The 13,678-nt window shown below is 39.2% G+C and overlaps 1 protein-coding gene across 4 annotated transcripts in view; it reads left to right on the plus strand.

The window, feature by feature from the left end:
* Positions 1 to 2,590: 2,590 nt before the first annotated feature.
* LOC114556018 (phospholipid-transporting ATPase ID) overlaps positions 2,591 to 13,678 on the plus strand; it is a 48,697-nt gene continuing 37,609 nt past the window's right edge. The window contains exon 1 of one of the 4 annotated variants that reach the window (XM_028578837.1): positions 2,591 to 2,716. The gene's annotated coding sequence lies outside the window, so the exon portion shown is untranslated. Of the gene's footprint in view, positions 2,717 to 4,846; positions 4,960 to 5,057; positions 5,155 to 13,678 lie in introns of those variants that run through there. The other 3 variants (XM_028578838.1, XM_028578839.1, XM_028578840.1) reach the window with 3 other exon arrangements.

A 13,678-nucleotide genomic window follows, 5' to 3' on the forward strand; every position in this document is an offset into this window, starting at 1 on the left:
TGAAAATGCTATGGTGCAACAACTCAAAATTGTACTTTAGTATTTGAGTATATTCAGTCTACCATGGTGAAGAGGAAGATGAAGGAGAAGAAGAAAACAAGGCTGGAGAAGAAGATAAAGAGGTAATTAGTCCTGACATCATCCTTAAAGACATCCAGGTTCTGTATCATCCACCCAGTTCGGCCCTGACTGATCTATAGAGACACACCAGTGTTTTACTCACAGAAAGGTGACAAAAAGTCTGTTTCTAAGGTAAAAGTTAACTGCAACTTTTTAGAAGTAACTATACCAACAACTGGGAATTGTATTCTGTGCTAGAACCATTTTTCGGGACACTAAATATAAATAAGGTCTCTTTGGGAGCTCAGTAGTGAATATGGGATGAAAGAAAGAAAATAAATCAACATTAAACAAATATTAAAGTGATAATCCAAAGACGTGTTATGCATTTTGCATCACCTTGTGGTCACATCATTATTTGGTTCAAGCTCAGTGTTTTTACAGATAAATATGATTCTTCTTCATGTGTATTTGTACTGAGTTGCATCCAGTTAACTCATATAAATAACAGTAACAATGAAGCTGAATCACCTCAGAATTCAAGATTAAAGCAGCATTGTAATGTTGTAGCTAGATGGAACAAATGCTAATGAGTTATTATTATTGGTAGTTTAATCATTAATGCATCATATTTCATAAAAATATATCAAACATTAACCAAAAATGTGTTTTTAGGCATATTGGCGCCACCTTGTGGTCACGTCATTATTTGACGAAACATGGTTCACGTTCATAGACTATATTAACAGTCTATGTTCATGCTCAGTGTTTTCACAAATGAAATCCAGTTAACTCATAGAAATAACAGTAACCATGTAGTTAGATCATCTCACAAACACTGAACATTGTGACTGTTGTTGCAGGGCCATTGTATTAGACTACATTAGCTTTAGCTTGGTGTAGCCTACCTAAGAAACAGAGTAGATTTGGGGGGTTTTAGCACAGTGGTTTCCTCCTCTGGGTCTCCAGGAAACTGAAACCTCAGTCAGGGGGTCAGAAGAGACACTACAGAGGCCTAGAGGAAACCGAACAGAAAGCTAAGAACAGGGGGGAATATCAGTGTAAAGAAACTTAAGTTTTACCTCATTAAAAGTAGCAATACAACAGTAAATACTCTTGCACAAGTCCTGCATTTAAATGGTTACTTTGCATTTAAGTATAAGCAGCATTGTAATGCAGCTGGTCTAGATGGATCACATGCTAATGACCTTTATACATTTGGTAGTTTTTGTATGTAAAACCTCAACTCTCCTGTGCACACACACACACACACACACACACACACACACACACACACACACACACACACACACACACACACACACACACACACACACACACACACACACACACACACACACACTAACTAGTGTTTTGACTTTGATTGACATCTACCTCATCGTTCTGTTGGAAACAGCCATTATTATTATTATTATTATTATTATTATTATTATTAGTTATCATTCTGCATAAAGTTTGGTGAAGTCATCACATTTTACAGAATAAGCTCCACTCAACTTTTGCACACAAAAAAGTGAGATTAGCTTCTAAAGTATATGCATTACCGAATATACAAGTAGAGATGAAACTAGTAGTCAATTCATCAATAAAACCGATTGACAGAAAATGAATTGGCACCTTTTTTGATTATTGTTTAGGTCCTTTTCTAAGCATATATACATGCCATGTCATGATTCCAAGTTTCCAGCTTTTAACAAGGCTATTTTAATGATCTTGATTCATCTTGAATGACTTTGAGGTTTGAACTGGTTGTTGGACACCATAAGGGTAATTGTGCTATTTTACAAACCAAACAATCAATTGATTAATGGAGAAAATAATCAGCAGGTTAGTCCATAATGACATTAATCATTAGTTGCAGTTTGATACAAAATAGTTATAAATGAGCTACTCCTAATCTACAACAGCAAGATTGTGCTTTTACATCAATGCATGAGTAATAATAACGTAACAATATATTATATAGTATAACAGTCACAGGGGACATTCACCTGCATTTTAGGTAGTCTATGTTTATACTTAAGTAACATTTTTCAATGCAGATCTTTTACTTGTGACAGACAAGTATTTCCACAGTAACTAATAGTATTGGTACTTTTTCTCAAGTAAAGGGTCTGAATACTTCCTCCACCGCTACTTCCAAACTGAACTGATCAGTGCAGGTGAAGCTGTGTAAGTTTGTGTGGTTGTTTCCTTTATAAGTTCACCAACTGGGTCATTTAGTTGATCCAAACTTCCTAATTACCCCTTTGCATCACTCATACTTGTGCTAAAAGTTTATTTATTTTTTTAAGTAGGTTCTATGGAAAGTGTTTTAATGCCAATAGTTGAATTTTAACTGAACAGATACAAAAGCAAACGCTGCGCCCAAGGGAGGGGAGTGAAGAGAAAAAGGAGGGTACGGGTGGAGAAAGTGGAGGAGTGGAGAGAGAAAGGAGGGAGGAGTGGAGAAAATAGAGGAGGGGAGAGCACGAGAGAGGGAGTGGATCGGAGAGGCGGGTGGTGGGAAGCCAGGAGGAAAAACATTAGCCCTCAATTCTCTTCACTTATAGGAGATTTCTTGTTTCTTTCCAGGACTGCAGCTGGCGACTCGCAGCCCGGCCGCAGGACGCACCGCACAGAGCTAGGACGCACGGTAAGAAGACGCGCTGCGCACTCGCCTTTTTTTTATTGAACTTGGAGGCGTTAAGGTGAAGTGGGTAGTTGACATGCTGAGACGGATTTTCGAGGGGGGGCAGAGAGATGGAGGAGGAAGAGAGAAAGGCATACAGGCGAACAAGAAGCTGTAGTATATGGGCCAGCGTTGTCTCCTCACTCTCTGCTTTATTGTCTCTCTTTCATTTCTAAGTTCACCAGCCTCTGCTGTCCATCCGGGGAGTCATGGACTTAAAAAGTAACGGAAATAATGAAAGTCTGAGTTAAAGGGGGGAGTAGCATACGTCCGGGTTAGGTAAAAGGAAAAGCCACTGCTACACTTTCTTTAGGCTACTTCTGAACAAAGTTTACACTCACCGTGGATATTTCCACAACAACTACACTTACCTTGGTTTTGTGTTGGGTTAACGGAGCTCTCTTTTGCACAAACTTCTCCGAAACGCCTTACAGGCAATTTTTTTTAACCTAAACTCTCTTTTTTTATATACATTAGTGTTTTGTTGTTTCTGTACAGCAATGTTCTGTTGCCAACACTTGCATTCCATGTTTTGAAAGGAAATGAAGGTTGCAGTCTGTCGTGTGTTACGTCAAGATGACTACACCTTTGTTTGTGGGAGTAGCGATGATGTGAAAACTACAGATACTTAAGTGTGTAGGCCTACCTAAGTAAATTGTGCGGTTTAGCAGTGAGAAATGATGAGTGATTTCTGTAGCATTGTACAGCGGAAGGCGGTGATGTAGACTACTTATTCATATCCTGTAGCCTATCTGTTAGTGATGCAGATCATTTTCTATTCAGGGCTAGACAGTAATGTGTTGATATTAAGTTGTTAACTTCTTATCTGATTGAAAGGAGACATTACAACACACAGTGGTGAAAGACATACTCAGATATTTTACTTAGCCTAAGTAAACATATAGCAATAGGCCTACTCCAGTGTAGAAATACTCTGTTACAAGTGAAAGTCCTGCATTCAAAATGTCACTGGAGTAAAAGTGCAAAAGAATTAGCATCATAAAACACTTAAAGCACAACAACTAAAAGTACTCATTATTTTGTCCATTTATTGGATTATAGCTTAATTATTGATGCACTATTGTGTTTACTGTATCACGTAATGTTGCAGCTAGTAAAGGTGGAGCTCATTTAACTATTGTATGTACTGTGGGGTAGCTAAATCTGTAAAATACATCATCATTTAATAGTTGATTCATATTTTGTATTTATTATCTTAATCCGCCGAGTAGCTAGTAAATAAAGCTATCAAAATAAAGTAGTAGTGGAGTAGAAGTTTAAAGTAACAGAAAATGGAAATACTCAAGTAAAGTACAAGTGCCTCGACAGTGTACTTAAGTACAGTAAATGAGTAAATTTACTTAGTTACTTTGCACAGCTGAAAACACAGGGGTCTAGCAAATAAATACAGGGGCCCCTTGAATGTCTTTAATACAATACATTTTAATTAACTTTGTTTGATGTGCCTTTATAAAATCATCACTATTTTTGTGTACTGCTATGACATGTTAACATTCTTTACACTGGGGTTAGGTACATCCAAGTGTCTTTGGAGACAGTTTATTTTTAAAGCCACCTGAAACATTAAAACATCTGCTTCTCTTCTTCTAGCTATTACTTTTCATACCTATAGTCATGCTGACATCTCTCAACTGGATATGCTGTAATGCTGTAATTTATGCAGAGAAAAGGAAACACATCTGTTTTTAAGCCTACATGCAGTTTAACAATCTGATTATATTCGGTTTAAGGCAATACCCCGGTTTCTTAAGCGCCATGTAAACACAATACCCCGGCTAAAATTGGAGTTCTCATATCCCGGTTAACAGACCTAGATAACTCCTTTAGTAACCGGGCTATTTGTGAATTATACAGTACTTAACCAGGGTAAACTCAGGTTGGGACGTGGGACTACGGATGGAAATTAGCCCTTGGCTACAATCCGGCATGTTTACATGCATGTATTTCATGTTTGTTTATTAACATGCACTGTCCCAATCAAATAAATAAAAATAAAAAAGGTTACGCATCAGCGCATGCTCCGTAGGTAATTACTGCCACTCCCCACTCCGCTGCAGTGGTTTTAACAGGATATTGAAGAGAGCCAAAAACTAAAACTTAATTTGTCACTTATTGGGAGCAGTAGGCTGGATGGAGCGGGTTACCTCCAGGATCTGTGAGTTACGACACGCATGGAGATGAGAAGGGTATGTATGGACTTATCTAACTCTGGGGGATACGGTGAATAAGCTAAAGTCCCAATAAGTCGCCGTGTTCCTTTAAACCCACTGAGGACTTTGACATGGATGAAGTTCTATCAGGAAGACCCATTACTGGACGGACGAGGAGAAAAAATATACAAAGGTCAACTGAAAGAAAAAGCGTCACCTAAAGTACCGTAGGTAGAGTTACTCCCGTCATTCATCCCATTCTTTACAAATCATGTAGGCTATACGGGGAAAACTGTCATAACGGGTTATTCACGCAACCGGGTAACGGTCATCGCGAGGTGACAAAATGGCAACTTGATAGATAAGTTTAGGCACCAAAATGAATTGTAGAAGACAAAAAAATGTCTGTTTCCTGGCTTAAAGTCTTGTGTGTTCCCCCTTAACTTTTTCTGGGACACAAACTCTGCTCCCCATGTTGAACACCCTGTGTTTTTGGGCCCGTCCATCCACTCCCTCAACCTCCTCCTTACTCGCATTGTCGCGTTCTTATACTAGGTGCTCCAGTCATTAGTACTACGGCCATTAGCCGTCGCTGCCTTACAGCGGCAGTAAATGCGGGTATCGCATTGCCAGACCTTCCTCCACAGCGCTGTGGAGGAGGGTCTGGCTACGTGCTCTGGTTTATTGGCATTTCTTTAAACCAATCACAATCGTCATTGGTGGAGCTAAGCGCTGGACGGAGCCCAGCGCTCCGTCTGAACTGGATTTACCCTGCAGAGATCTGAGGAGCAGTTAATCATAGTCCTCATAAATTGACCGGAGTTTAAAATTCCAACACAATGAAAGCGGAAGGTACCGGACATCTGGCCGAAAAGAAGAACATCCGGCGGACATTTCGGCGGCACTGGAGCAATCCCGGAAGTGGAACATTGTGGATATAGACTAATGCAGGACTTACAGTAATACATACTGTACCTGGAATACATACAAATTACAGTGAATTACTTTTCGTAGCTACTGTATATGTATGATTGGTTAATGAGAACAGCCAGCTGTACAGCTTACAGTATGACACCCTCTATCCTTAGACCCTTGATGGAAAGACTGGAAGAAACCAGAAAGAGCAACATGAATGTTTTTACATAATTGTTTGCCAATCCATTGAGTAGACTTTGAGATATTGATATTTCACAGGATTAGTGAACATTTAAACCTGGTGGTGGTGATAAAAGAAAAGTCAGGGGATCACCAACGTCAGTAGGATTCATCCTCTGGGGAACATGAATGTTTTTACTAAATGTCATGTGAATCCATCAAGTAATTGTTGAATTATTTTAGTCTGAACCAAAGCTGTGGACCAACACACAAAACAATAGAGAACAAAAAACTGTTGACATAACAAAAAAATAGATTAAAAGTTAAAAAGGAGAAGTATTTTACAAAAGCAACACACAACAAAATGAGGAATTTATGTGGTCATGAATTGGAGCGTGGGAACAAGTTGGAGGAGTAAGATAATGTAAAGGTTGTAGAGGCAGATTGTATGTGTTACGAGCAAAAATAAACTGCATCAGTTTGGTTAATTAGACAGAAAATGAGTGATAAAGTAGAAACTCAGCAACTTCATCTAAACTGAACATTCTGACAAGCTCGTGTAAAGTAAATCCTTGAATCGGATCTCAATCAATAACTTCCAGTGGTGCATAAAATTGAATCTAAATGAATCAAAGTGCAACTTTGAGCTTGAAAGTTGTTCTTTGTTAGACTGATATGCCGCTGTTTCTGAGTCTTTATTGCACATGGAGGAGATTATTAAGCTTAAAAGGTCAATCAAAATGTCAGGGTTTTATCGTGTAAGATGAGAGGAGAAGTGGCTCTGTGTTCCTGAGGGGTCAGGTGAATTATTCAGAGTTTGATTGTTTCAGGTCTTTTGGTGCGGCGCTCGGGGCACGACACCGTATTGTGTCAAAACTGACACAATACAGTGTGTCACACGGCATCTCACTTTTCCATTCTTGCTTTGTCAATGTTCATCATCAGTGGAGAAAGAGGTCTTAACAGGCGACATCTCTATTCATCCACGCATCAGAGTCACAAATCACTTCAGTTTTTAATGTTAACAAAGGCAGAATTCTCTCAACATGCAAGAACTTTTCTCCCAGTGGTAGTATTATTTTTGATTAGGACTTATTTTCTTTTTTTTTTTCCAGACATGAATCAGAGAAAAATGAGAGAGTTTGTGAGCTGTGACTAATCCTGTGATCACAAGTTCACATGATATACTTCCTAATTTACTCACAGTTAGATTTACTGAAAACACTGTCATTAATCAGTAACCCACAGGAACAAGGTCAGTGCATTAACTTCTGTTTGTTTATTCAACCTAGTCGTCGGTTAGATCAAAGCTGATTCTGTTGTCCAGGTCGGAGGCGGTGGAAGAAGCACTCAAAACCTTTTTGCTTAAGTCAAAGTACCAATACAACAATGTAAAAATACTCCATTACGAGTAAAAGTCATGCATTCAAAAGTCCAAAAAGTGAACATACGTGGCCCCTGCGATGGATACATTGTCAGATATTACATTATTATTTTATTGTTACTGATAAATGTAAAAGCAGCATTTTACTGTTGTAGCTACTCGAGGTGGAGCTAGTTTCAACTACTTTACATAAAGTTCAGTTTAGTTTAGTGGTTGCCAGCCTAGGGGTCGAGCCCCTCTCAAAGGTCACGAGATAAATCTGAGAGGTCAGAAGATGATTAATGGGAGAAAAGATAATGAGACAAATCACAAATGATACACAAATCTATTTTTTTTTTCCTTTTTTCTCTAATATTAGCTTTTTATGAAATATTGGATAATTGTACCTCCTTTGGGCCTCTAACAGTATTTACAGGAAATATATTTCTGGAACTGGAACTGCTATCATAGACATCTGAAACCTGTAACAAAAGAAGCCCAACGCACTGCGAGAGGTTTTGTAATTTATTTTATGAGCTTATCACATGTTTGAATGTAAAATATGAATGTGTAACTACAGTTGTCCTATAACTGCAGGATAGTAGGAGTATGAAGTAGCATAAGACAACTCAAGTAAAGTAAATGTTTCTCAAAATTGTAAAATGTATTTAGTTACTTTCCATTACTGCAATTGTTAAAACATTTAATGAAATTAGTATTTTACAGTGGTGGAATTAACAGGTAATTGCTTTGTTTTGTGTTACATTATACTAATTTCTAAGAAAATATGTATAAGCTGCAACTATAGAATCCTAATAACGACTACATGCCTTTTTGCCCTGTATACAGTGAATGTGTTTTTGTCTTTTGTGGTCAAGGTTCATAGCTGAGGCTATAAATTAGTAGAAAAACCACCAAGCCAAAGCAGATATGGTTTGTGTGGTTGAGTGCCACAGTAAACAGTGAAACAGAAGGGACCATTAACCCTCACACAGGAAGTCAAAACCCAAAGTTGTGCCTCGGCTTAGCATCTTCAGTTTTGAGATATTCACTTTTTAAAATTTGGAGAATAAAGAAACTCCAACTGAAAAGAATTAGAGAATTAGAGTGCTTCTTTGCATCTTCTGTACTGTACTTGATCACAATTGTTCCAATTTGTGATCAAGTACAGTCAAATAAGCAGGTATGAGCTAACTTTCTGGGTACAAGTTGCTGTTAACTGACTAAGGATGGGTACCATTTGAAGTTAATAAAAAGATACCTGCAGTTTGGTAATAATGCCAAAACAATCAACATATTTTTCTACAAAACCCCTTTTCCGTTTAACAAAAATTTTGCAAAATACCCATGTTAAATGTGTTTTAAATAGCAGCAGACAAGAACGTTGTCCAAATAAAATAGTGGAAAACTGGTGATTGAATGGCATTTAATGCCACCTTTTGGTACAGTTTTCCATACTAAGTGTAGCCTGAGACACATTTTGGTGAGAGCTTAAAAGTCCTACAACTGTCCGGTATTTGTTTTGGATTTACAGAAGCAAACATGCCTTATATTTTTGTGTAATGGAGCAGAACATAATCTGTCTGCATTCTCTGAATGTATAACAGTGTTGTGTTCACAGATCATACCAATGTGTTTGTATGTTTTAGCCATTTTACATTTGATTTAAAACAAATCTGTTTTTGTGGTGCAATCTTTAATTACATCCCAGATTTAAGAGTCTTCTGCCAAACTGCAATGTTTTCAATGCAAATAACTACCACAATGTTTAGCCTGGCTTGGCTTCCCAACAAAAGCTATGTTCAGAAACCAAAGCAGATTTGGAATCTTGCACCATTTGTAAGATTTTGACCACTGGACTGTTTGCGTGTATTTGCCCCAAACATCCAATGTACCAACTGTACGTTAGCTGTACGCTAATACTTGCTAGCAACATATATCGGACATGTCTGTTTGTGTTCAGCTCAGCTTGTGACTGAACTCAGAACCTTAAACTCTGGTTCTCTCTGTTATTTCCCTCCAGTCTCTCTCTCTATTTTTTTCCTCTCATCTCTGTATGTTTATGAAGCCCAAGAGATATGTGCATTTTCAGCTCGCATGAGCACACATTTGTGTCTATTTTTGCCTTGTTCAGTGGCTTGTATTTAACCGCTTTTAACTGCATTTTTCATTCATCCGTTTCAGACTCATCTGACGGAACAGACACATTTCTAGTATTTTAAGCAATCAAGCTGTCTACGTAGGCTCAGACTGTGTAACAACTAGCATTTCGCTTGCGCTATACATGGGCAAATGTGAACCTAAATGCAGTTTTAAGTCTATGTTCTTCTGTTTTACAAGTGCTACAATGATCTTGTGGCTTCTGTGGGTGACCTACACTCAATATTGTCCCTGAACGCATCCTATGTAGACAGAGATAGAGTACTGAAGCTGCTGCTCTGTTAAAGTGCTGCTAGTGCTAAAACACGGTGTAAGAGGGATGAAACAACAGGTTGACAGTTGGCCATTGGGCAATTTTGAGCCTTTTAAATGTCATCAAATCAGACAACTCAGTAGCAGGTAGCATGCACTCTGCAAAAAGTGGGTTTTCCATAACATCTCCAGCTCCACCACAGATCATAGACCCTGAGCTCAGGGTGCGAGGTTGTGAGTTCCAGTTGATAATGTGGTTGAATTGTGGGTAGGTGACATTCAGAGCATAGGTTTCACTCATTTCTGTACTTTATGTATGACCTAGATACACCGAGTAACAATACATTAATAAAATAAAAGACAACAGTCTAAAAATAGTTTGTTTGCTTTAAATCTCTGCAGCGTCCTGTTGTTTTAACTGTCCTTAATCACTGAGCATCCTTGAGGTGCCTTCAGATGTTGCATTGTTTTTTTTCTCTACAAAACACGCTTTTTGATTTGACAAAATAAGCCAGAACTAAAACAATTTTTTTAATTAACATTTAATCAACAACTATTTTGGTGGCCAATTTATCGTTTAAGTAATGTTTTTTAAGTAGAAACTCAGGAACCGTCTGAGTTGCCTCACAGCCCCGGTTTTAATGGCATACTGTAACGAGCCCTATTATTCACAGAAGTTGCTGTTTGGGTAAATTAACTTGCTATCGCTGCTACTTCCTGCAATTGTCACAGTAATATATTTCTAGGCTGAAATCTGAAGGCAGATATGGTAAAACAACATAGACGCCCAATTTGAAGTGTTTTGCAAAATCAACAGTAGTAGTGTGCAGTTCTCACACGGGAGGGAGGTTTGCTTCTAAAGAACAGTTGGTATTTCAGTGTTGATTCTGTGATATTGTGCAATATTCCCCCTGCTTTCCTTTTAAAAGGTTGCATTGGCCAATGATCTGAAGTATTCAGTAGCAACAGGATGTACTGTGTAAGACAGAGAGAAGCTGACGGGGAAATTCTGAGGACTCAATAAATGAAAGTCCAGGGCCGAAACTAACAACTATTTTCATCATTGATTTACCTGGAGATCATTCACTTGATTAATTCATTTCTTGGTTTGGTCTATAAAATACACTACTCACAAAAAGTTAGGGATAGCTGGCTTTCGGATGAAATTCATGGAAAATGTAAAAAGTTCAAGCTACAGTGGTATAATATCATGAAAGTAGGGCATTTAAGTAGAAGCATGCAATGGGGATTTCCTCATCTCAAAAGAAATATTAAAACAAAAGTGGTGGGTATACCACAACAAAAAATGTCAATGTCAACTTGTCATGTGCCCTTGAGCATCAATTACAGCTTGACAACGACGTCTCATGCTGTCCACAAGTTGAGTTATTGTCTGCTGAGGCATGGCACCCCACTCTTCTTGAAAGGCAGCCCTCGGGACATTGGGGTTCTAGGGTACAGTGTTACAGACCTCAACATGGCTGACTCAACTGATCCCATAGGTTTTCTAGAGGATTCAGGTCTGGAGAAAGTGCAGGCCACTCCCTTTGAGGTACCCCAGTCTCCAGCAGCTGTTCCCTAATGATGCGACCACGAGGAGCTGGAGCATTGTCGTCCATGAAGATGAAATTAGGCCTGTGTTGTTCATGCAGGGGCACAGTGACTGAATTCATGATTTTTTTTTCAGGTAGTATGGGCTTGTCAATGTACCATTAAGAAAGTGTAGGGCAGTTCTGTATTGACTAGACACACCTGCCCACACTGTAACACCACCACCACCACCACCACCAAAGGGCCGTCTGCTGACAAGAGCGGGATGATGCATAGCGCTCTCCTTGACGTCTCCAACATCATTTCTGCTCAACGTGAATCGACTTTCATCAGAGAACAGCACTGAGGCCCACTGGTCCCTCGTCCAGCAAGACGATGACGCCTGTGCCTGGTGGTGTGGTCAGGTACCCGTGCAGGTCGTCTAGCACGCAGACCACGCTGATGTAAACGGTTTGGAATGGTCTGACGTAACACTTGGGTGTCTCTCGCCTCCCTTAAATGCGCCTGGAGTTGAGCAACATTCATCATCCGGTTCTGCAGGGCACTGTTAACGATGAAGCGCTCATCAGTGTGGGATGTGGCCAATGGGCGTCCACTTCTCTACCTTTTTGTGACTCTTCCAGTCTCTCTGTTATTCTGTTGCAACCTGCTGATGACATTCTGTGACTAAGCTCAACGGCCACTTCCGTCTGACAACATCCTGTTTGAAGCCTCGCAATGGCGAGGTGTTGTTGATCAATTGTTAGGCGTCGTCTTGGTCTCATGATATCAAAATGTGAACATCATGATGAGGAGGACTGTTTAAATACCAATTCTAATTGAACCAGGAAATGTATTGGTCAATTCATCGATCAAACACCTGTTGTGAATTTTGCCGTTAAGCTCCTTGTTAGAGAACAGCAAGTTGGGCAGAAAGTACCGAAACATTGAACTGTTGGACATGCACATTCAAAAGTTTAGAGAAGGTCACATTAAGTTCACCTGTAAAGGTTGTAGTGGATTTTAGGTTCATCCTGAAATTTCACCCGAAACCCGAAAATCCCTGACGTTTTGTGAGTAGAGTATCAGAAAACAGTAAAAAAAAAAATTGACATGATCAAACGTCTTCTTTTAAAATAAAAATATATTAAATTTACGATGATGTAAAACATGCAAAATGATCCAGTTCTACCCTTTTGAGAATCATCACTTTAGGCATTATTGCTTCAAAAAAAGGCTTAAATGATCGATTTATTTTAATATCAAAATATTTGCAGATTAATGTTCTGCCGAGCAACTAGCGGTAACTGCAGCTCTGCTTCACTCTATAGGCTTTATTGCTGAGTTGCTCTGAAGAATACAGTGAGGACTGCCAGCTATTATTAGCTATGGCAGATTGATAAGACAAGTACCTGCTGATGGAGATGTACCAGAAAACGTAGGCCTGGTAGATTTTGGAATGCTGAGCGCTCTAAAAACTAAACCAGGTCTTTGTATTTTAGGATTTCATCTAAGATTTAAATAAAAACTTCTCTGCAAGGTTTCTGTAGGTTTCACGAAAGCACTGTTAGAGTTTTTGGATGCTTTATTAAGTAGCTCTTTCAGGCAACTTTCTGTGGTTCCTTTTAATCATGGATGGATTATTGAATGAGCCTACCGGGCTCAGGTTCCGGGGCCTAAAGGGCCAGGGGGCCATCTGAGCCAGAGCCTCTGTTTGAAACACTTGACACTTTTTTGTCGGAAAGTCACAAAGCTTAGTTTAAAGTAGGGCTGTCGTGATTGAGCACAAAGAGACGCAGAATTACCACAAAGAGATGCAAAACCACCACAAAGATGCAAAATGACCCCAAAGATACTCAAAGAGACAAAATATGGCTACAAAAGACACAAAATAACCATAAGGGCCTCAAAACGGCAACAGAAATTAGTACTGTGGTCATTTTTTCTTGCTCTTATGTCGGAGGGGTGGATGGCCTAGCAGTCAATTGTCTCTGAATTTATCCATGCCCTTAATGTTTGTGGTCTGAGAAGCCTTTAAAGTTTAAAACTCTTTGTTTAATCGGAGAACACAAGAAGGCATGAACAGCAACTTTTAGAAACGTTTGCCCCTCGACTCCTCTCTTCTTGTCTTGGAAACACAAAAGCTCCTCTACACACCTTTCTCTCCTCCTCCTCCTCCTCCTCCTCCTCCTTGAAAATAGACCTCATTTATCCAGAGCTCTGTTTGCTATTAGACAAAACACACAGGGACAGAGGAAACATGCTGAAAATGCAGCAGCTGTGCTCATTGGCTTATCTGTTACTGTAGGTTGTTGTGTGATTGGCTGATCTACGGAAACTTGTATGCAACTTTTA

Source organism: Perca flavescens, chromosome 5 (assembly GCF_004354835.1).
Source record: "Perca flavescens isolate YP-PL-M2 chromosome 5, PFLA_1.0, whole genome shotgun sequence".
Taxonomy (NCBI): Eukaryota; Metazoa; Chordata; class Actinopteri; order Perciformes; family Percidae; genus Perca; species Perca flavescens.